Below are 25,050 nucleotides of genomic sequence, written 5' to 3' on the forward strand. Positions count from 1 at the left end.
TGGTCAGTGGCTCATCATTGTGCGTCATCAATGGATGCTTTCAAGGCATCTTTTAGTGGCAGTATGAGATGCAGCATGCAGCATTATTTGACACTTTGGGCAATTACCATGATTAAAAACCTCAGAAAGTTCCCATAGGGCAGGAAGAGAGGTGGATGGGTTCAACAAATTCTTTCCCCCAGGAGCCTGATGTTCATGTCCCATGTGAAAACAAAGGTCAGTCGAGTTATTTTCATAAGGTATTGTGCTTGTATGTTTAGCATACTATGCTAGTGATGAGTGATGTTATATTACATCAGTAACAAGCATGCTTATTTTAAGCCAATTATGTTTTTGCTAGACCTAACCATGTGCTTTTTTGCCTAAACTCTAGGGGAGTAAACCAAAAAACACTATGCATTTAACAAGCAGATGCTGTACATTTCCTGTGGAAATGGGTGTTTGTTTTGAAAACAATCAATGTATTGACCAAGCATAAACAGGCACGCCCTCCCTGAACATCCAGAACTGACACAGGAGGGTACCTAACATGGCATCTTTTGATGTGTAGGGCCACTGACCAAGCATTGGTATGGGACAAGTTGGATGTGAGAATCTGTTCCACATACTATAATTAATGCACATGTATCAAGTTGTTGAACTTAATCTTTGTAACTTTACTCAACCTAAGCTACACAACTTTACATTGAGTGTGTAACATGACATAGCTGAAACATGATTGTTGATTGATTGATTCCTAAACCTAATCTATGTAACTTTACTTTCCTAACCTACGCAACTTAACCTTTCTAACCTACATAACTTAACTTTCCTAACATCTCTGGCACTAATCAAATTAATAGAAGAAATCACAAATTGTATAGACAACAAAAAAATAGCAGTTGGAGTATTTTTGGACCTAAAAAAAAAGCCTTCGACACCACTGCTCACAGCACATTATTATATAAACTAGAAAGGTATGGTATAAGGGGGGTTGGATTGAGCTGGCTTAAGAGCTATTTAAGGAACAGGCAACACTTTGTACAAATAGGTGACTATAAATTGGAGTACATGGACATTACATGTGGAGTACCACAGGGGTCAGTATTAGGTCCGAAATTATTTATAATAAAAAATCAATGACATATGTAGAATATCAATCTTATTGAAACTTGTTTTGCTCGCCGATGATACTAATATTTTCTGTTCGGGGGAGAATTTGCAGCAGATTTTGAAGATGATTACAACAAATAAACAAATAAACAAACTAAAACTGTGGTTTGACCGAAATAAATCATCATCATTTAATCTGAGCGAAACAAAAATTATGCTGTTGGGAAGACATAAAACAGACTCTCATGTAGAAATGATAATAGATAATACACAAATAGAAAGAGTATATGAAATTAAATTTCTTGGTATAGTCCTTGATCACAAAATCTGCTGGAAACCCCATACGAGCAAAGCTTTCAAAGTGCACTGCAATCCTTGGGAAAACAAGACATATTCTGGATCATAAATCACTATACACTCTCTACTGTTTACTGTTTTTACTGTATCTATTTTATTGTGTGGAGGTTTGGGGAAACATCTACAGAAGCACTCTCCAGCCAATATGCACACTACAGATAAGAGCAATAAGGACAATAAACATAAAGTACGAACAACTATGAAAAGCATGTGCGTATCGAGCTGTGGGGTGACTTTGTGGAACAGTTTCGAGAAGGAAATAAAACAAATTACAAACATAAATCTGTTTAAAAAGAAGTACAAAAAATTATTTCTAAACAGGTATATAGCAGAGGAAGTGTGTTAACTGGGAGTGTGAGGAGGGATATAAATAACATAGTGAAAACTGTTGTATTATAATTGCTTAGTTAAATATTTACGTGGATATTTATGCAGCATATGTATTATATATTTATATGGATATTTATGTAGTGTATATATATATATATATATATATATATATATATACACATACATAGTATATGAGTATTATATATATTTTTATGGATATCTGTGTATACATACTATTTGCAGTGATATAAGATTATATAAACCGTGAAGTTAAAAAGGGGTAGGAATAAAAAAAGTGTACTCCTACTCCTATACTACTCCTCCTTTTTCGAACTTGTGTGCATACTCTGATTTGTTGATATTTGTTTGAATTTTGTTTTTGTTTTTATTTTTATACATGTTCGAAAATAAAATTCATTCATTCATTCATTCATAAACCTAACCTTCATAATTTTACTTTCCTAAACCTGACCTTCGTTATTTTACTCTCCTACACCTAACATTAAGTATCTAATGTGATGAAGCCCAACCATGATGCTTTTCCTAAACCTTACCTAACTGGTGGGGGTGCTGATTTGTTGGGCACTAATTTGGTAAATATCAAATGATATGTGCATTTTTATAAGATATCATTTGAATCTTATATTGAACGTTTATATGTATATATACATATATATACAGTATACATATGTGTGTGTGTGTGTGTGTGTGTGTGTGTGTGTGTGTGTATGTATAGGTATACATACATATATATATATATATATGTATGTATGTTTATATACTCTCTTTCTCTCTGTGCACAGGTATACACAGGCCAACTGTGGTGAAAAACATGACTCACTAGTCAGGGTTTGCTACACAATAGAGGCATTAGTGGCTAGCCTAAACAGAGATGTGGGCTGAAGCTAAGACCAAGTGGAATCTGTAACAAGACTCCAGGGTTCATTCATTTATGTCATACCAGAGGGAGACATGACAGAGAAAAATGTTAGAGACAAAGGAATGGAAACATGGCAATGGAAATAGGTTAGAGGGGTTTTCTGGGAGCTGGGAGCGAAGTGTTGAAGAGTTACGCAACAGAATCACAGTTTGAGTGCAAGGCTGCACATACTTCTACTCACATTAATGAGATATGCATGGTACACACACAGGCTTTAAACACACACACAGACACACACTGGCTGGATGCAGCAGGGAGAAGAGAGCTCAACGATGTTCCCGTCTGGATCAAGGAGAATTGAAGTTTTGTTGTCTAATCATTTTGCTCTCTGCAGGCCGACACATGCTCTGATTCTCCCAAATATTGTATTCATCCAGAAACCGTTTTACAGAGCCTCGAGCAGCTACAGCAGGAGAGAGGTGATATGACAGTGAGTCTAGTTTATTTTTCCTGTAGTTTGTGGTAGATATGCCCAAAAACCCAAACACACACAGTATGTTGAGTGTGTGTTCACACACATCTGCCCAGGGCTATGCACATTATTAACTACAGGTGTGGAAACCAGAGGTGCCAAAAACTCACATGAAAGTCCCCAGTGTTAGTCATGTCCTGAGTCAAGTCCCAATCAAGAGAAGTAAGTCCCAAGTCCAGACAGGTACTGTTAGTCCAAAGTCAAGTCTCAAGTCAAGACCAAGACAAAAGTCCCAGTCCTGAACTTTGTTTCAAGTTCTACACAAGTCAATAAGCACCCTTTGCCAAATGTGATGCAATTTTAAATTTGTAAACACAGAAAGTTAGTATATTGTATTTTTTTTTTTTTTTTTTGCAAATGATAACTATTAAAGGAATGGAAAGTGAATGAATTTTGTTTCTGAATATCATTAAAATAACTGTTTATAGCAACAGCTACTCCAACTTTTTTTTTATCAGGCTTAAAGGATGAACTGAAACAAAATAACAATTCAGTCGATTATCAGGCTAGTGATGAACATAGTATGTATAGTGTAGTAAAGCCTGGTGAGATGCATCATGAAACCTATTGTGATGTAAAGTAAAGTTTGTTTAAGTAATATCAAATGTGTTATGGGCAGTGTTTTGACTTTTTAAAATACACTGATTTGCATCTCCTTGATCTTTCCTATAGGGCCACCATCAAAAAAGACTACTTGTATTTGAAATTTTAAAGCTCTGTCTATGACATTCAGACCATTAATAATAGCAAATGATTTGCTGTGTAAAGATATAATGGATTAATGGCATCCTGAGCAGAGAATTGAGTCACGCTACATCTGTGTGTGCTGTGCGTGAAGATTCTCTGTTCTTTGTTGTGGTAGATGGTCCAGCCATGTGTACATGTGAGTATCTGTATGTGTATTCAACTGGCTAGCTAATTGCTGCCATTCTGCACTGTGCTGATTTGGCAGTTATTGTTGATAATGCCGTCCCAACCCATGCCGTTATTGCAGAAGAAAAGTGTCCCCCTCCCCAAGGTTAACACTGTTAGCATACGTAAACATGTTCACACATCACTGCAAGATCAGCCACCACACCTGTTGACAACCGTGTGCAGACAACCTGAATTATAGATATACTCTGAATGTTGTACACAGCTCCTTTAATTCTCAAAAGGAGGAGTGAAATTAAGGAAACAGGTTTACGCTCCCCAAAAGATGGACCCATTCCATTTTGGACACTAGTAGCCACAGCCCACAGGATCCCTGTGGGCTGTTGCTACTAGTAATCCAGCCAATAATCTAATTTAAGAATTTGTTAAGTCCCTTGGAACAGGGCCAGGCTTTGAAACCAATTTGATACAGTGGATTGCTTTGTTTGTTACATCGTGCCATAGGGCCCAAAAAGAAATTTTTCCACATACATAATTGGAGCATCACGACCCTCGCAAAATGAATTGATTTTATATTGGGATTTGTTCCATGTAGTCCAATAACATTTATGAAGTCTAGAAGAGCTGCACAATCATTTTCATCCCTATTCAAGTTAGCAGAGCACGAAGCCATTCGGCTGCCATAAATCACCAGTGCATTTGCGCTGTGGACCTCAAAATGCATATTTTTAGCTTCATGTGCCAGTATGCCAGTATATCCAGGTCTCTTTCGACATCCATGCAATTTCCACACAATAGTTCCATGTAATTTGCTCTTGGTTTTGATCACCCCATGACCTTACTATTAGCACCCCTACCAGACAAAGTAGCCTTGCAACATGCAAGGCTCTAAGAATAGCAGTTCCATCATTCTGGCAGTAATGGACCTACAGCCTCCAGGGGCCCACTAGTTTGTCTTTGGTTGTTTAGTCTTGTTACATAAAAATCTTGCTCAGCACAGTTTTACACCTCCTGTACAGAACACAAACCACAAGTAAGTATGACCACCCGACCCAACCTGCCCTGTCAAAGCATTCCTACACAGCACCCCTTAATGCTCCACTCTTTCCACCATCTATCCCTCCTTTCCCTTGGCCCTTCCATCTGCCATCAACCTTTTCCTTGCCTTTCTCTGTTTGCACTGCAGATGAGGGAGCCTTTCTTTCCCTTTCTCTCACATGCCTCATTCACCTCGTAAATACAATGCTCCAGCTTGTTAATAAAGGGGTGGAAGAAGAGGTGGGGGGGGTCTTCCTCTTTCCATCACAGCAAATCCTCGTCCAATTGGGCTCCTGAATGTCTGCATGAGGGCCAATACTCATTGTACATATTGTCTTTTCCTCTCCCTCTACATCGCCTCTATGCTCAAAACAGGAACACAGCAGAGCCAGAACAAAAGACTACAGAGAAGGGGGGGTTAGGTGTGGAAAAGGAAGATGCTTTTCTGCTGTCGTATGAATCGAGTAATAGCACAAGTGGGATGATGCTTCAGAGTCTTGGAAAACCATCTGCTCAACAGGAAGATGATAGCATCAAAGTGTTGGCTGGGAGGTGAAGGTATGAAAGCTGAGGGGGACCGAGGGGGGGGGGGCTCCTTTCTATTGTGTTCTGTTGCAATGTGATGGTGGTTTTATGAAGGTATTGTACTGCAGTATCTTGGGTAAACTTGACCTTGGATGAGGGATTTCGGTTTTCCTGAACAGCTGTGTTGACAGGCGGGGTGCTGGAAAATACCTGCCTCACTAAAATTCATTACATCTTGTTTCGATCTCAGGGACAATACAGTGGGTGTTGTAAATTGCTTTAGCAGTGTGTGGTCCAAGTCTCTGACATGGCCTCACAGTTTGTCCCAAGAGTTCTTATTGAAGGTGGATATTAGGGTTGAATGTTTGCGTGCAACTTTCTCTCATGGGAATAGATCCCTTTTCTCCAAGGAGAATGGAGTTTCCTGCCATAGCTCAAAGGAACAGTTCAACAATATAAAACTCCTAAATCAAGTGAGGAAAACTGCAAATTTTATGAACATCAAATACACATCAGCCCATTAGAGTATGAGATATGTGACATGCAAAGTTGACATTTTGACCCTGGAGCAGTACTGGGAAAAAGTGTTTGTCCAAAATGAAAGTGGGGATTTTTATATGTATAAGTTAATATCATGGAAAACTCCTCTTTAAATGTTGATATAGCTTGTGTACAAATGGACATTTTGACCTCAGGGTTGTAAAATGGAAAAGTTCAGGGGATCACCAGCAACATTAGCTTTGGCGACAGTGAGTATACAAAGCCAACCAACTGCTCAACCAACTGAAGGACCATTGCCATCATTTGGCCCCACTGTTGGCAGGGTACAGTAGGTAGCACTAAACTACGCTGTGGGAAATAACTGCCAAGGTCAGTTGCACCCAGCCAAGCCTTAGCCATGGAGTCAACATTGGGGTTAACAAAATTTTATGGAAAAAATTCTAAATGTGAAAAACTAATTTCCCATTTTTTTATATTATCTCTCATGAGCAAGTCCATCTATACAGTATACAGGATATTGTATGAATATCCAATAAATGAAAGTTAATACTGTCTACACATGCAAGACGACATAAATGATTAGCACTTAACTGAAACATCACAGGTGCCAACTGACAAATATAACATATTAAAGAAATTAATGTTGGTTGAACACACCCATGAGCACTGTTGTTAAAGACTAAAGATTTCATCTGTCATTTGCTCAGGTACAAGTGTACAAAGCCAGTGAAATTCTTGTAAGCATTGTTGGTTGCTAGGTGAATGTGTGGCTAATTAACTGCAGATAATTTAGCCTAGGTTTTGTTTCAATATTGGAGGAGATACATATAAAACAGGGTTTTTTGGCTCCTCCAACAGAAAATTTTGAGCATCAGACATTAAATTACCTGCATTTATGCACCATTCACTGCTTCTTCTGAGTCAAGTTATAGTGTAAATATCTTTAATTTTGTCAAAATAAAAGTCCTCTATGTCACCTCCCCAAAATCTTCACCTGACCACACGCACAACTGCACGCCATACAGCATAATATTGCAGAGCATAGGAACTTTTTTGTTTGTTGGTTTTGTTTGCTTTTTCATCAGTATACATGGGGCAGGGGATGGCAGCATTTTGAGCACATTGACACCCTATTGACCCTCAGGCAAGCTCCCCTCTTACCACCCTTTGTGCCTTTATGTATCCTTTCCCTCCTGACTTCCTATGGCATGTACAGCAGAAATGCATGGCAGCGTCTTAACATTACATTTGTGTCAGGTGTGCTAAAGTGGTTCCAAAATTATAAAACACATTTTCAGTGAATCAGATTACCAAAATTAACTGACATGCAGTGAACCTGGGACTTTTTCAGAGTCTGGGGCCATGAGACAATTGCTGCTTTGCTCAGTAGGTAATCCAGCCTTTACTCACATGGTTCTTGTTGAGAATGAGTTGTTTCTCATGGAGGCATGATAGAATGATGGACCATAGAAAATAAAACCATGAATAAACAGGACCTGGCGCAACTATTCTAGAGTCATTTTAGGCTTCATGGAATATTTATTATACATTACGTAACCCTGCAATATATCTGAATCCCATAAGCTATTTAAATCAGGTGTAGCTGAACTGTTCCCTTATCTGTGAGGAGCCTGCACACAGAGTGTGCTTGGGAAAGCCCAGTCTGTCAGTTCAGAGTGTCGGAGGTCACAGGCTAATATGCTTGCATAAGAAGGACTCAACAGAGGCCAGGGTACAGGAGGGAATTCTGGACTGTGTGCATGTGTGTGTGTGTGTGTGTGTGTGTGTGTGTGTGTGTGTGTGTGTGTGTATAAGTACATGGAAAGAGTGTATGGGGAAGTTCAGGCATTCACCTTGGTGTGTTGACTTCCTGACCCTCCTAATTTAATGGGACATTGTTCTCCATGAGGCTGCCGCACAAAAGACAGGAAGGTACACTCTGAGCCATGGAAAATAGGCGAATGGGGTATGTAATGGTTATGTGAGTTAGAGTTTGTTTTCGTGTGTGTGTGTGTGTGTGTGTGTGGCAGTGAGACTACATTTTGCCTTTAGCTCTTGCAAAATATGCACAGGGAGATCATTTCCATATCTGGGTTGCACTTAAATTACAAAATGACAGTCAGGAGGGAAGTTAGTTGCAAAACACATTGAACTGCAATGTGTGTGTGTGTGTGTGTGTGTGTGTGTGTGTGTGTGTGAGAGAGAGAGAGAGAGAGAGAGAGAGAGTCAGTGTGTCCTGGAGCTATGGGAGTAGTTGTCTCATGATTTGTTTCAGCACAATATGGGGCTATGCTCTCTGCTCTTTATCTCCTGTTGTGCCTTCATTTTGATTTGTGTGTGTGTGTGTGTGTGTGTGTGTGTGTGTGTGGTGTGTGTGTGTGCGCGCGCGTCTATGTCTGTGTGTGTGTCTCTGTGTGTGTGTTAGTGTGTGGGTTCACAGTGTACTGGATTTCTGTAACCACTGCTGCGTTCCACACTCCCACCACTAATCACACACACACACACACACACACACACACACACACACACACACACACACACACACACACACACACACACACACACACACACAAGCCACAGTATTGCAGTATTCTTTCTTTCTTTCTTTCTTTCTTTCTTTCTTTCTGCCTCCCCCTCCTCAGTGTGTCGGTAGTGGACAGATTGCTGGATGTAGTGACTCATGGCTGGTGGAAAAATTATTCATCTTATAGGTGTTCACTGTACTTTGACTCTGGCTCTCTCCGGCAACACTTTGTTAGCTCTCTGGCATAACACATTATAAGCAGCCTATGTCATCAGCTAAATACCTAAATTACTGTAATAGCACATTATAGAGTATAGCACATCCAAGCTAGTATCCCAGTCTTGAGTCTCTAGTTTGGATCAAATTCAGTATGTGGCATTTACATGGCATGGGTAAACTTATCATCGACCTCCCTGCTCACAGGACATTATCCAGATGTGTGACTGTCTGCATGGAGACATGTTTTTGACACTTCGACATCTGGCCACTCTCTAGCGCCTTTTACACTGCCTGTTCAAGGTGAGAATTTCACATCATTACGCTAAAATTCACTGTGAGTCTGCTGTATGACAAGTCCAGCCACTGTCCAGTTATCAGTGAGTTTGTCACCTGGTGTGACCAATCCTTAACATATCGAAGACAAAGAATATAATCATTGATTACAGAACCCATCCTTCAGTCTATGACACCACAATCATTAAAAACCAGGCTGCTGACCAAGTTAAAACCTAGTATCTCAGGACAGTCAAAGACTCTAAACTGACGTTTGAAAAAAATTGTGAGGCAGTGCATAAAAAAGTACATTAGCATTTGTTGAGGCCAACACTGTTTTGTTATATGTCACCTCTTTGTTGCTTCAGTAATGCATGCTGGAGCACACACTCGAGTGGCCTGATGCCACCGTCATTTAGTTTCAATACAAAGGTGGCCTGAGGAAGGGACTTCAAAGAGGTCCTATAGCACTATCTCTGTGTAAAAAGGGCTACAGTTATTTCTGTACGACTTGGGTTTCTCCTTCCCTGGTCTCAGCTGTATTTACCCCTCTGCTGTCTCTGCTCTGCATTTCAGTATTTTTGTTTTACTGACTAACCACTACACACTGTAAAGCTGGGCAGACACAGAATCTTGTACTTTGTTTTAACTCACTAGACATGTTTTATTGGCCTTTCTGTACAAACAGAAATTACGGCTTTCATGCTCACACTGGACAGAACAATTGACTGGCATCAATATGGTGATCTCTGGACACTGAACACATGGAAGCCCCAGTTAGTTTTGTCCAATGACAATTTCAATTCCATGTTTATTCACACAAGATCAATGCTTCCTTAACATTGCTGACCAAACAAGACAGGCAGCATTAAGAAAAATATGGAGCCACATATGGATGATGCAGAAATATGGTCTTTTCTGCAGCCAAGATCACCTTTATATCACAGTCAAGACTCATTTGTATGTTTTAACCACAACATTTAAAATACTGCTCTGGTTTTATCACACCACAGACGTTATTTTGTAACAAATCTTCTGACAGCAGCCATGTGGGAGATCGGATCACTGAACTGCTCAAACTGCAGTCAATCAAAATTTCTGACATGCCAGAAATCCAACCAATGGTCCAAGCACCAGATTGTTGATATTTCAGGCCATTAATAAGTCTGCACTTCAAACAACAGTCATCCGGCAGAAATTCAGCTGGATTCAAAAAAGAAGTCAGAGGAGACCAATACAGGGCTAAAATCTGACTAAATCCAGACAGTGTCTGTCTGGCTTAACTCAAGTTCAAGACACGTCTGAACACATGGTAGTCTCTTATCGGAAATCTCGATATGGTCACAGTATTAGTTTTTCAAGGATATGACCTTATCCAGGACTCTGAAACCATGATCTTCTAATGGATAATACATAATCATGATACTCCATAAACCTGATCATAACCCAGATGTATACACAACAATAGTTTAGAGCTTCTCTGGAGGCAGAAATAATATCACTGGTTAAGATTTTATTTGTTTCTTTAAATGATGGCCGTACAGATAAACATTGTTGCATATGGAAAAGCAGTGCAACTGATGTAATATATAGCCTGGCATGTAGCTAATTTGCAGCCCCGTACCCGTTTATTTATTAGTTATAAACCTTAAAGATCTTTATTTTTCTGACAAAGCAAGTTCAAAGTAAGGTGATAAGGTAAGAGAGGCTAATTCCATCTTAAATCTAAGCAGCTATTAATATGAAGCCTATAGTTCTTACAAAGACCATCATTGTGTGTATGTGTCAGTTGCTGAGATCAGCTGGCTGATCCTCTGTGTTGTCAGCACAACGCAGTGTTTCTCTTTCATGATGAGTGTGCATAGTGACTTCTGTCCCACAGTCCACTCTGCTGCAGCATAGCACAAGCATATGCCTGAGCCCCCACAGCTTTTCACTCTGATAAAGCTGGTTTTAGTTGTAGTAGATTTCATTTTAGTTTCCAAGTATGAAGATAAGATTTCTTAATAAAAAATGCCAGCATCTCATTTCATAGCACCACTATGAGGGGTCAGTGGGATTTTTTTTTTTTTTTTTTAATTTTACTCATAGGAGAATTAAAGGGCCAACGCAAGAGGTTTGCAATTTTCATTTATGCATGATATACAGCTGATCACTTTGCAAACCATGCTGCATTAGATTCAATATGTGTTTATTTAGATTATATTATAGTTTAATTTATCCATATTTAATATACTACGATATCGTATGGGCAAGTACTTCTCCAATTACAAAATAATGCTGCTGCAGAAACTGTTTGTTAGATTAGGGACCTTTTCTGAGGTTGTTGTACCAAGTGCACCTCCATTTTTTTAAACTGCAATTGTTGACTGTTTTTGACATGAATATCCTTCACATTTGTCTTCAAAGTGAATATGAGCTACAGATTTACCTTGTAGTTTTAGGTACTAATATTTTAATAACTCTTAGTTCCACACAACTAGACAGGCTCAGAATCTTCATCTTCCTTCATATAAAAGGTTCTGTGGTCTAGACCATCACAGTGAGCGTCAACTCTGCGTTCACTTTTGTCACAGCTACATTATTCTTATTTTGTTTATCTGCACTTATACTGCATTATTATGCAATAATATTGCAACTGACAAACATGATTGCAAACTTGATGTGCACAAATAGATTACAAAAGTGTAATTTTTAATTTCATAATGAGATGGAAATTAATAGAAAAAAATGGCTGCCTGGCGCAGATATATGTCCAAAAATCTAAAACTGTGAAGAATGATTGCAAAAATGGTCAGCAAGAATATAAATTACACACATGAAGTACATGAAGTGTACATGCTTAAGGATCTGATATTTGCAGTGGTGTAATGTAACAAAGTAATAATACTTTGTACTTAAGTACAATAACAAAGTACACAGTACACAACACACACTGTTTCTATTGGGTATGCAAACATACTTTACACTGAATTTTTAAAAAAAAAAAAAAAGATTATTTTTTGGGCTTTTTGCCTTTAATTGACAGGACAGTGTGGAATGGGGAGAGAGAGAGAGTGGGGGGATGATGCAGCAAAGGGTTGCAAGCTGGAATCAAACCTTCTACCGCTGCAGTGAGGCATCGCCTCTGTACATGGGGTGCAGGCACTATCCACTATGCTACCGATGCCCCACTTTACACTGAATTTATGCACAATACTACAAAGTAATAATACTTTGTTACAGTACTTAAGTATTTTTTGAGAGTATCTGTACTTTACTTTAGTTTTAGATTTCTGTCAACTTTGACTTTTACTCCAATGCATTTACCCTAAGCATCTTAGTTACTTCCTACAAATAGGGAAGGAAGGGTGGAGGAAGGAAGGAATGGATGGACAAAAGAATGTTTTCTTCAAGTGTAACATAGCTTCATTTTTAAGGTGGTGTACATGTTAATAGGAAATTAACTTAATAATTCTCAAAAGTCTGACTGCTTGCTGTTTTATTAACAGCATTTACTTTTACTTTTAATACTTAAGCACATTTAAAATAATAAAATGACTTTTGACCCTAATATCAGATACTTTAAGACTTAAACTCCTGCAATGTTCTAATAGGTGACTTAAACTTCTACCAAATTCATTTTCTGGTAAGACCTCTGTACTTTTGGCTTTAAGGTACTTCATCCACCACTGAATATATGTAACCACAATGGTATGGTGCTTTAAACGAGAATATTACAGGAGTGTCCTGATATCTTAACAAGAGATGGAGGACAAGCACCACTCCAGTTTGCATTTTGGTGTTCATCCTCTCCCCCTTGTCTATTATGACTTACGTCTCACTCCCATTCTATATCTGTGTTTCCTGAAAGTCTCCTTTCAAAGATGTTTGGGATTTTTCATGTGGGCATATTTGGATTTTCTGGGCGTAGCCAGTGGTGAGCCATTGTGCCTATCAACCGACACAGGGAAACCATGACAGCAATAACAATGCCACAGCACTTACCTCAACCAAGTGTGTGCCAAGAGTGTGTCTACACTTCCAGCCTCAGGATGAAAATAATGATGTTTTTCAGCTCAATCCATGATTATGTTCTTTATCTCATTAGCATTACAGTGTAGTTTCTGATGAGAGCTTTGTCTAAAGTCTACAAATAAAAATCATGCCAGAACTAACCATTTTTAGTTTTATTGCCTTCACTGGCAGTCCAAAACACTGAGTTGCACTTGTGTCTCCATGGTAACAGTGGTGAGTCTGACTGGAACTATAATGTTTCCAGATGAACGAAACGAGATGTTTCATTAGAAAAGAGACGAGTCACAGAGCAGACCTACTACTGCTGGAAGGGTGTGTGTGTATGTGTGTGTGTTTGTGTAATAAAGTTCTTTGTGTGTGTATGTGCAATTGTACACTTCTTTGACTTTGCCTGTGTGTGTGTGTAAGTGTGTGTATGTGAAGGGACATGGAGCACACCATGGAATCTTTCCACTCTCAGCCCACACTGCAGCCACTCATCAGCCTGATGCAGAGAGAGAGAGGAATCCCGCTGCAACACACCCTTCTCTGTTTCTGTTTTCCTGTTTAAACTCAAACCGCTGAGAACTCCCCTACTGCTGTGGAAAGGCCAGATGTGTGTGTGCGTGCGTGTGTGTGTGTGTGTGTGTGTGTGTGTGTGTGTAATAGAATGCACAATTGTACAGCATATGTACAGTACAGAATGCACGTTGCTCATAGGTACAGCATACACACACACACACACACACACACACACACACACACACACACACACACGCAGTGAGGGGATTTTCCAGTAAATCCAGGAAAACAGGGAATCCTCATGATACAGCTTCTGATGCAAAGAGGAACTGGGCCGGTCTACGAAGCAAATGAGGACACTGTATTTCTCTTGCTAGATCTGTGGAATTACAAATACCCTTTCACTTAAGCTGAGGAAACAATCTTACCACAAGGTCTATTTAGTAGCTGTTGTGGAGCTTTTGATCATTTTACATGATGTTCATCAGCTGAAGTTGTCATGGAACTGTAGATGATCATGTGATGTGATACTGATCAAAAGCTCCACTAATCGATTTCTTAACTTCTGTTTTCAAGACCAAGAATTAACTTTGATTCTCAACTAGCTTAAATCATACCCTATAGCTTATGCAACAGGTTCCACAGAGCACACACAAAAAGAAAAATGGAAATCAAACGTCTTACAGAGCCTCTGGTTCACCTCTTTTAGATGACAGAGCTTTTCTATGCATAGCACATTGTAAATCCATTTAAAAACAATGGGTTACACCCAACCAGCAAAGCCAAGTCCAGACTTAGTTTGGATTTAGACATGGCATGAAATAATCACAGACAGGAACAGGGAGAAACAGGAAAGAGAAATTTTGTGTTGTGGAATTATGTTTAAATGGAGTGTAATGTCATTCCGGCCTCACTCTGAAGTCGCCGAAAACTGACACTTGGTCAGTGACTTCCGGCGCCAGACACTGACGAAAAAAAGACGTCCTTTCACGTTGGCATGATACGCCTGGCGGCATCGGGGGAAATCAAACAGGACAGCAACGAAAATTAAGGTGGCAGAAGTCCAAGTAGGGTGGGTGGGAAGGGTGGTGGATGGGTCTAGCAACAACTGACTTTCAGCCAGGAGGTCGGTGTTTGCTTCCCATTCCCATTCCCTGGTGGAAACACAGTGACGGGTCACTAAAAACACCCACATTTGGGGGCTAAAAAGCTGTTGGAAACAGGGCTACAACTCATTAGGAAACAACCAATATTGTTGTATGTTGGTTTCAAACAGTGGTCTGCAGCTTGGCAGGTTGAACTGAATGAATTCTGCATGACCTTGCAATTTTGTCCAATCACTGCAACTTTACCGCAAATTTGACTATTTAAAACAGAAAACCTTGTTTTATTGTAGACCTGCATGCAGCCTATTGATTTGCTCAGCTCCCTTCTTTCTGCATATCATGAGACTAGAGCTCTGTACCTGGAGTCACACACACACAGTGACAGGGCTCACTGTTAGCATCACAAAAATAATGCAACTCAATGATTATTAACAGGTTTATTGACAGAGTTGAGCCGTTTCACTGTTAGTGTGATATTAACAGCTCTGTGTCAGATGTTATCCACTGCTGTGGGGGTTCTGCCCAAGTGGCAAAATATGACGAGTAGGGTGAGATCATGTTGTGCTGTCTTAGCTCGTGCTAACCGGGCAGAGAAAGCAGGAGGAGAGGTGCTCATGGAAACTGCAGCAGCAGCGAGTGTACCCTCACCCCCCCTTACCATCACAAATAGATTCTGATACTGTGGGAAACACTGAATGCTTATAATAGTAAGCTTTGAATCTGTGACAGCATCACAAATATTTTTGCAATTTTCACTTGTTGCTGCAATGTCATTATGATGGATGAGAGATGGCTTACATCGCCTACTGATTTCTACCTAAAATAATGTATCAGCCATCTGACGTATCAGTCTGTCCAAGCCGTAATCACTGGGGCTGAAAAATGAAGCCAGTGTGGAAGGACCAAAAACTGCAGTTCCTCTAATGGCCACTTGAAGCTGGCTCCAGAAGTCAATCTCCATAGACCCCTATGTTAGAATGGGCAGCTTTACAGCAGAAATAAACATACTTAGGCCTACAGCCTGGTACAAAAAAACCAAAACAGTTTTGGTCTTCTATAGCTAATTTTAACATTCATGACAACTTACTCACCTACATTTTATTGAGGCTTAAAGTTATGCATAATCAAGGGCGGTCCCCAGGCTGTCTGCTGATCGTGTCCTCAGCTTCTCAGTCAGATCCACCCCTTCCTCGTACATAGCTCCACCCTCTCGCCCAAATATGGTAACTTCTGGCTCCAACAAATTAAGATGTGATGGCCAAAATACCAAACCCGGGGCTTTAAAATGGGAATCCACAAACCAGTGGGTTACGACATGGTGGCTACATCCATTATTTTATACAGTCTGCGTTCTAATCTCAATGTCCTCCGTCAGACTGGCTCTTTTGGGTGATGGATAACTAGGCATACATTGCTCTAACCAGTCTAAAATGAGAGAGAGAGAGTGTGTGTGTGTGTGTGTGTGTGTGTGTGTGTGTGTGTGTTTCTCAGTGCATTTCTCATGTGAGTGCCATGGGAAAGAGTGTGATGGTCACACACAGCATAAAACTCTGGGGAGAGAACTCCCTACTCTCCTTCTGTTTTCCACTCATCCCCTTTAATCAGAGACATGGGACCAGAGAGAAACAGAGAGAGAGAGAGAGAGAGAGAGAGAGAGAGAGAGAGAGAGAGAGAGAGAGAGAGAGAGAGAGAGAGATTTCTATATAAAGTGATGGCATGCCACAAGTCCCTGAGGGGGGAGAGAGGGATGAGTCACCAGGCCTGCTGTTGCACTGGAGCACAGCAGCAACCTTTCTTTTCTTTCTCATTCTTTTTGCCTCTTTTTCACTCCCCTCCATTCTGTATTCACTCTTTGTGGCCTTCATTCCTTCGTCTCTCCCTTCGTTTCTCTTTACCTCCCTTGGTCTCTACTGCCTGTGGTTTCCTTACACTCAGCGGTCGGAGAGTAAACTTAGCTTCTCAGATCACTGAGGAATGAGACAGATCAGCGTCACAGCTCCATGGCAACCAAACACAGAGAAACCAAAATATTCCTGTGCCAGCTGTGTGCAAGATAATCTCACTTGTGTTTTTTTATGCGGTTCAGTTCACTTGTTCCAGGAAGTTTTTACAGCCTTTGACCGATAAAACGAGGTAGGGTAGGCATAAAACTCCACTGGTGCTGATTTACAAATCTTATTCAAGGTAACTGATTTGCACTTAAATTAGCAAAATAAACTCAGAGTGCTATCCTACTTTCACATCACATATTTTCTTTGAAGATATGGCTTTTCTTTTTATTTAGCCAGCTGAAACTTGTTCTCAATGCAGACAAGACTAAGCTTATGCTGTTCTCAAATTCTAGGAAGAGGCCACAAATTATCCCCTCAGTGACCACTCTCGAGGGAAATGAAATAGAGGTGGCTCACGAGTATAAATACCTGGGTGTTTTGATTGATGCCTCCCTCACTTTCAAGCCGCATATAGAGAAATTAGTGAAGAAGCTGAGGATAAAATTGGGTTTTTACTTTCGAAATAAGCTATGTTTTTCTTTTAATGCAAAAAAGTGACTTGTTGCTGCTACCTTTTTACCAGTGTTGGATTATGGAGATCTTTTTTTATATGAATGCGTCTGCTCCACGCTTCTCTGAGCTTCATTACTAATTGTAAACCATTGACACACCACTGTGAGTTATACTCTTGGGTTGGACGGGCTGCTCTGGCCACCCGACGGCTCGGTCATTGGTATACTTTTATATATAAGGCATTACTTGGTCTACTGCCTTCCTACATTTGTTCCTTAATTGCACAGAGAAGTGCTGGTCCTTACTCCTTTTGTTCGCAAGACTACTTGTTGCTTTCTGTTCCATATGCCCGTACTGAATTGGGTAAAAAGGCTTTTGGCTATTCTGCACCTTCTGCATGGAATATGTTGCAAAATGACTGGAAACTAACAGGGTAATTTCTTTGAGCGCCTTTAAATCCAAACTAAGAATACTTGAGGCCAACTCCACTACATCTACTTGTTTTTCATCATCTGCTTGTAAATTCAATACTATTTGTTTGTGTTTTATCTGTGTAATTTGTAACTGTGCTTCATACTTGCTGCTGCCTATCTTGGCCAGGTCTCCCTTGAAAAAGAGGTTGTTAATCTCAGTGGGATCTTCCTGGTTAAATAAAGGTTAATAATAATAATAATAATAATAATAATAATATAGTCATCAGCAATGGGGAGGCAAAGAACAAGTTGTGGATCTTCAATTGTGAAAAAAACCCAGCACATAGCCTTGTTGACATTTGTCTTAGAATACTAAATTGTTAGCAAGTCTCTGGAGCTGTCATTGGGTGAGGGGAGGGTACACCCTGGACAAGTGACAAGACAATCACAAGGCTTATCTTATCTTATCTATATTATTATATGTATTTCAACATCTCTCTCTGAAAAGGAAAGCAAATATGCATTTTTCCTGAAATGCTGAACTCGTTCTTTAAATGAATTCCATTACATTCATCGTTTATATTTTCATCACCTCCATCCTCTTCGGCTAGATGTGCCTCCTTGTGTTATTTTGTGGCCAGGATGTGATGACAACATTTCCTACAGTGCTTAAAGGCAACTCAGAATGTTTCTTTGTGTATCCAGGAGCCACAACAGCTTGCATAAACCTCTTTTTTTCTACTCAAACAGGAGCTTTGTGAGAACGCATACATGAATCTCGCACAAATAAAGATTTCTTGAAGTGTTTCCAAGGCTGCAGACACGTGAGTGTGAGGCAGCTCATTCTTACTCCTTTCAGCTCCCACTGCAAGACACAGCTTGCTATTGTCAACTATCACTGGAAGTTGCTTTTACGACATACTTTGGTTTGCGGGTATTCTAATCATGTACTTTCATGTAGGAGCGCATGGAAACACACACATGCAAATGTGGTCCCATAGACACACACAATCCTTTGTAGTGAGTAAACACAGAACCCCATCATTAATAATTCCTGAGTGATTATGGCTACTATGTACCACTCTGGAGCCATATCCAAAGACAACTTAATTCCAAAGATGAGCTCACTATTCAGAAATTTTAAATCTGACTTGCACACTTTGAAGTTCCATCACTGCCTTCAGCTGAATTCTACTGAAAAGGGGATCTAATTGTGATGGAACAAGCAGCTCAAGTTCAGCAGCCCGGTCTCCCTCCTCTCTGGCCCTCTCTGGGTCTATGTACAGTTCCCCATGCTTGACTAACAGGAACTTGGACTGCAAGGGATGACATTGGTTGTTCCCATGGCCACCTCGTATTACTCTTTCCAATAACAATGAAGGAGGTTGGTGTTATGGAGAGATTTATTGAACGGCAGAAGAAGTGGTTTCTTCCTCTGCTATTTGCGCCTGTCCTTTCTCTGTACAATGTTTCCTTCGCTTTAAGCTAACAGGAACCTAAGGCTACAGAAGGGGACAGTCATATAGAAGCCATTCATTTTAAAGGGGTATAGTCATTTTGTATTACTAAGACTAAAAGAAGAATAGTCAAAATCAGAACAGCAGAGGCTAACATGACTGTCTAGTATGGGAAGAGATCAGAAAAATCCTCTCTTCATCAAAGATTAAGAGAAGACTGATTCTGATCAGATGTTATAAATCTGAGCAATACATACGGACATACTTTTCCTATGAAAAATAATGCATCCAAATTTGTACATATCTCATGTAATTTTTGCCTGGCTTATGTATTTTGGAGGGCTGCAATCATGTGACCAGTGCGCTGACATGAGTAAACAAGGAAGAGGTCCCAAGCGGTCTAGTAAGGAGGCAGGTTGGGGTTGTGGATGGGTTACAAAACCCCACACTTTAACCCGGGACTTTCCCCAGTAGACACCTGTTCAGAACTATGTGAGCTTTGAGTGAACTTTGAGTCATTTTAAGGTACATCCTCACCATGTTTCTTTTATAAACCTAACCTCAGTAACTTAACGTGAATTAACCTAACCTCTGTAACTTTATGTTAATTACATAATTGTACGTTAAGGATGTACTGAAGAAGACCTTGATGAAATGGCGGATTGAGAACCTTACCCAGTATGGGGAGTAGGTTCATCAAGATAGACCTTTCACATTGTCATGATTATTTTTAAATTTTAATATGATTCATGTACATTCATGATTTAAAAATATCGATTGTAGTCATCCTTTCATGCTGGCATGATACACAGCCGGTAAACAACAAAAGTTAGGGTGGCCAAAGTCCGAGTGGAATGGGTGGGAGGGATTGTGGATGGATCCAACAACTTTCACCTGGGAGGCCAGTTCGCTCACTAACCCTGTGTGATTCTAAAGCCAAACCCTGTTCTTTTGTCCTAAACCCAACCACGTACTGGCAAAATGTAACCACATATGTTTGCTGTTGAAAGAAAAAAAAAACACCCATTCGTGGGTGTAGTACCATGTAGTGTGTTTATTTTGAAAGAGACTGTATGTAAACTGTACATTTCACCAACGCACCCAGCGTACCCTGTGCGTCATATCTCGACATGGAAAGTCCACGACCAAACGCCAATATGTGTTGAGGTAGGAGTGAGAATGTGTTGGACATACACATGCCATATAGAGAACCTTTAAAGGTGTTAAGGGATATATTTTTGAGTCAGGCTAGCAGTCCCCCCCGTCCCTGCATCCAGTCTTTATGCTAAGTTAGGCTTATCCCATTCTGACTCCAGCCCTGTATTTAACACACAGACATGGTCATGAGACATTTTCTCAATTTACTGATAGGCTAATTTGATAAGCATTTTTTCCAAATGGTGAACTTTAAAATCTATAAACCAGAAAATTACATAAGCTGGAACCAAGTTGCAACAAAATCATTTCTCAATCACTAAATATAAGTTCATCTCAGACTGAGGCTAATTTATAACTCTAACAGATCAACAGTGCAGCAGTGGATAACATATGGATTCACTGTTGACAGAAGGCTACTGCAGTTAGCATGCTAAATCCACAGTTACCTGAGACCAAAGCTAACAGCTCTTGCATGACAGAAACCCAGTTCCAGCCTGATAATAAAAGGAACTGAACACAACGTTATGTGACTCAATAAGGGAAAATGCAACACCTCCAGAAACTGGACAAATTGGATGTTTTGGACTCACCAGTGGAACAACTTAAGGACCTGAAAGAGCTTCTTATAGTAAGCAAGGCAGAAACACTGCAGCTGAGAATAACTGTTTCCATTTTAAAATTCAAACAGTGAGTGAGGAGAAGAAAAGTTCACTGAAGGAAACCATGCTCAACTTACGTATGTTGTGATCTGTCAGGGAGAACATTCATTTCAAAGGCTGAATAATACAGAGACAATTATTAAATAAAATTTCATGTACTGGAAATGTTAGTATTTTATCATTGTCTATAATCTGTAGTGTTTCTTATGTCCTTGTCTGAATTGAAAGGAAAAATAACTATCTGCTGAGAATGTAATGACTTGATGCTTTTTTCTGAAGATACAACCCAATAGGCAGAAAAAAATGTTGGCATTGTAGGTTTCAGCAAACTACAGATGTGTTACATTTGTATGTTGTTATGTAGCAGATACGTTGAAACTTTACATTTAACAACAAAGTGGATAAGGTGTGGGTAAGCTAAGGCACAAAAAACACTATACTGTGTTTAGGAAAAGATGTTGTTGTTGTTTTGGCTTAAAATACCTGGTTTTGGAGGCACACTCTCTGCTAGAAAGGCAGTGATGCCTTGGTAAAAAACTGCTTGTTGTGTCACCATCCCGGCAAGAAACATAGCGATGTCTCTGTAAAGAACAACCACTTTTTGTGGCACTACCCCAGCAGAAACCATAGTGATGTGTCAGTGAAAAACAACTGCATTTTGTGGCACTATCTCCTGTAGAAAAACAGCAATGGGCCACTAAAACACACCCACGTTTGGTGCCTAAAAAGCAGCTGGAGACACAGTGATGACTTGTTAAATCACGACCAGTTTAGCATGTGTCCTTCCCCGCCTACAGATGACAAAGTCAGCTCATATACTACGTCACTTTAGAAACACTGATATAATAAAAATGTTTAAATGTAACATATTTGTGGTTTGCAGATATGTACAATGCCAACATTTTCTTCTGGTGACTGGACTCATTTTCAGCTTTTGTAGCAATCATATCTTATGGAGTGGGTTTGTCCTCATTAATCTTGACTACAGTGCGTCATAATGGTAGGATACAAGGCCATTGTATTTTGTAGTCTATCTAAGAGATGTGTTTCATCATGGATTCATTTCACTCAGCCTGTAGACAAAGAGGAGTCCCAGAAGATGTAACAAGAACTTAATGTAACAAGAACAACATTTGTTATGCTGGAAGGCTGACCTAACTTGGCAACTTTTATCACATGGCCAAGGAACTGTATCTGAAAGGTCCCACATTATAAAAAATCTGATTACCAAGTCTTTTCTTGACTATAAAGCAGGGATAGGTGCTGCATAAATACTTTTAAAGTGTAAAAGTGTCAATCCAAAGAGAAATGCAAGCAGTCTGTATTCAGAAAATGAGCTGTCAGCACTACTATCAAGTTATGACATCACAACTATAATACAGAAAGACAGAAACTGGCGCTACAATGCCATTACAGTCATTCCTCAGCTGCAATGACGTCAGAGACACTGAAAATGCAGGTGTGGAGGAAACAGTGACCAGTCAGAGCAGACTGGGCTTTTTTGGGAGGAGGGTTTAAAGAGACAGGCACTAAAACTTAGCATTTCATACAGAAAGTGAATACAGGTATATTGACTTAGATAGTATTAGAAAAATAATGTCATTTTTAACATTAAAACATGTCCTGGTAGAAACTGCAAATACACATATGAACCTGAAAATGACCATAATACAGAACCTTTAAGTGACATTTAAACTATCCTCATGACAACTAAGCAAACTCCTTCTGCTAATGAAGACCAAGAGATGTGGGTGAAAATTTTAGGAATAACATCAAATAAGTGAGACCTAGTGTTTTTGCAAGGTTTGTTATGTTAAGGTCTTAACATAATTATTAAAAATCGTGGTTTGACAGCTAGATATTTATTAAATCTTTGAAATAAAAGCCACTGTACAAAAGTACACTTAATGAAATGAGTCTGTTGCAAGTAATGAATTCAGATTTTTATACACAGCAATTATGGCTCTTGTAGTCTCTAAACATGCCGTAAACTTCAGAAATGTTGTGGATACTAAAGTTTGTGCTAATGTAATAGAACTAGATGACTTGGTGTCTTATCACAAACATACCACTGTTCAGGGCCAGTGATGTTAACTAGCCATGAGAGGATTCAAAGCTGGAATCATATGACAGAGTGGATCATATGAGCAAACAAAGTAATGTTTTCAATAACCACAGCTTTTGACTATGAGTCATCAACGTCTGACTCATGTGGAAAAGCTTCTACTCAGAAGTAAATTAAAAAAGAAAAAAAGACTTGGGGTAAGACAAGGATCTGAAAGATTATTTCTTTATTGATGTCAAGTGAGCAGTGTTAGAACACATTTGTCATGCATTTCACCACAGCTGACTAATTTTAATGGTATTTTTCAACAGATAAGTATTAAACAAGATGTTGGATATGTGGCGATGTCAAAGTAGTGCAGTGGGGCTGAAACTTTGAAGTGTCTTGAAGTGACTGACTGTTCCCTTTTTTGAATGAATTATTACTGTGCAGGGGGAATCCACAGCCTCATGTGTAAACTAGCTCATGAGATGGGCGAATTATTTGAAATGCAAGATTTATACAGTTGCATGCAATGCATGTGTTGAATCCAAACAGGACTTGGAGGACAGAAGTGCGTTTATGTGGCAACTTCAAGGGCTGAAAATGGTGCCTGGCAAAGTAACAACTGCAATTCCTCTAGAGGCCACTTGAGGTCGGCTCCAAGACATTCCCTACAGACCCCCATGATAACAAGCCCAAAAAATATACATGTTAACATGTTGGTCGCCTAAAAAAAGTCTAGTTTACTGTTTGGTTTTACCTAAAGACCCTCTAAAGGCTCATTTACACCCCCTTTAGGTACAAAAATAGATACACCCATTTCAAACATTGTAAATGTCAATACCCTCATACTACCATGCATACTTTATGATGGCATAGATACAGCCAAGGTGACGGTGGAGGAGGTCACAAAATTGTACCTATTAACAGAGGCAGCGTTGTAGACAGCGGCATCTCTGGTTATATCTTGCTTAAACTTTGCTACACTGTCTCCACAGTACCAGGTGGTACTGCTCCATTACAAGTGTATTTGTAAGCTTTCAGAAAACATATATGGACCAAATGAATGCAGAGTACGGGCAGAGGGCTCTGTTCATCTCCATCTCCATCACTAACGTTGAGCATGCATGAGCCCTAAGGAGACGGATGTTCAGTTTTTCAGTAAATGCATTCTGTTTTAATGGTTTAGGGCTGTTTTTTTGCAACAGTTAGCATCAATATTAGCATTATCACAATTAACCATACTGTAGGTTCAAATGCACCTAGCTAACTAAGCTAGCAGGTAGCATTAGGGTTATCTCCATCCTCACATCCAAATATGGTCACTTTTGGCTCCAAAGATACAACATTGCGACTGCCAAAATGCCAAACACGAGGGTTCAAAAACAAAGTCCACTAACCAACTGACAACGTCACAATGACTACATCCATTATTTTATACAGTCATTTACAGGGATTTTTTTTTACCAGAATGACTCTCTCAAGTTTCTGTACATGTTTCTGTCTCTTGCAGAGATTCTTGACTCTAACAGCAGTACTGTTTGTGAAACGTTCCCTTTGTCATTGCTATGTACTGCATCACTTGTGGTCCTTCAGTGTTAAATGAATGTTTCTATTGTGAGATCAATGCATTGATTATGTAACCAAATAGTAAAAACCACAATACTTTTTCCTCCTATCCAGTTTTGATTGAATAATTTTTCATTATTATTTTTTCTTTCTTTCATTTGCAAAAAAGAACACTATTGGAAATTTTAATGAATAAACACAATGACACACACATACACACACATTCCCTGCCCTAGCCCTGTGTGAAAGCTTTGGAGATTTCATGAGCACTCTGGGAAATGACTTAGTCACTTATGCTTAAGCATAAATCTCACCTTTGTGTGGATTGTCGGTTGGAATCGTCTCATTGCTTAAGGTCATAAGGGACAGTAATGAGCCAACTCTGGTTTGGTGCAACAGCAAGAGACAAATTTACATGGACAAACCACACAAAGGCGAGTATGTGTTTGTTTAGAAGAAAAGGGCTTTTCAATGA

At 39.6% G+C, this 25,050-nt stretch overlaps 1 protein-coding gene across 1 annotated transcript in view; it reads right to left on the reverse strand.

Moving 5' to 3' along the window:
- cavin1b (caveolae associated protein 1b) overlaps window positions 1–25,050 on the reverse strand; it is a 42,386-nt gene that overhangs the window by 2,967 nt on the left and 14,369 nt on the right. The window lies entirely within an intron of this gene.

Source organism: Epinephelus fuscoguttatus, linkage group LG20 (genome assembly GCF_011397635.1).
Source record: "Epinephelus fuscoguttatus linkage group LG20, E.fuscoguttatus.final_Chr_v1".
NCBI classification, from domain to species: domain Eukaryota; kingdom Metazoa; phylum Chordata; class Actinopteri; order Perciformes; family Serranidae; genus Epinephelus; species Epinephelus fuscoguttatus.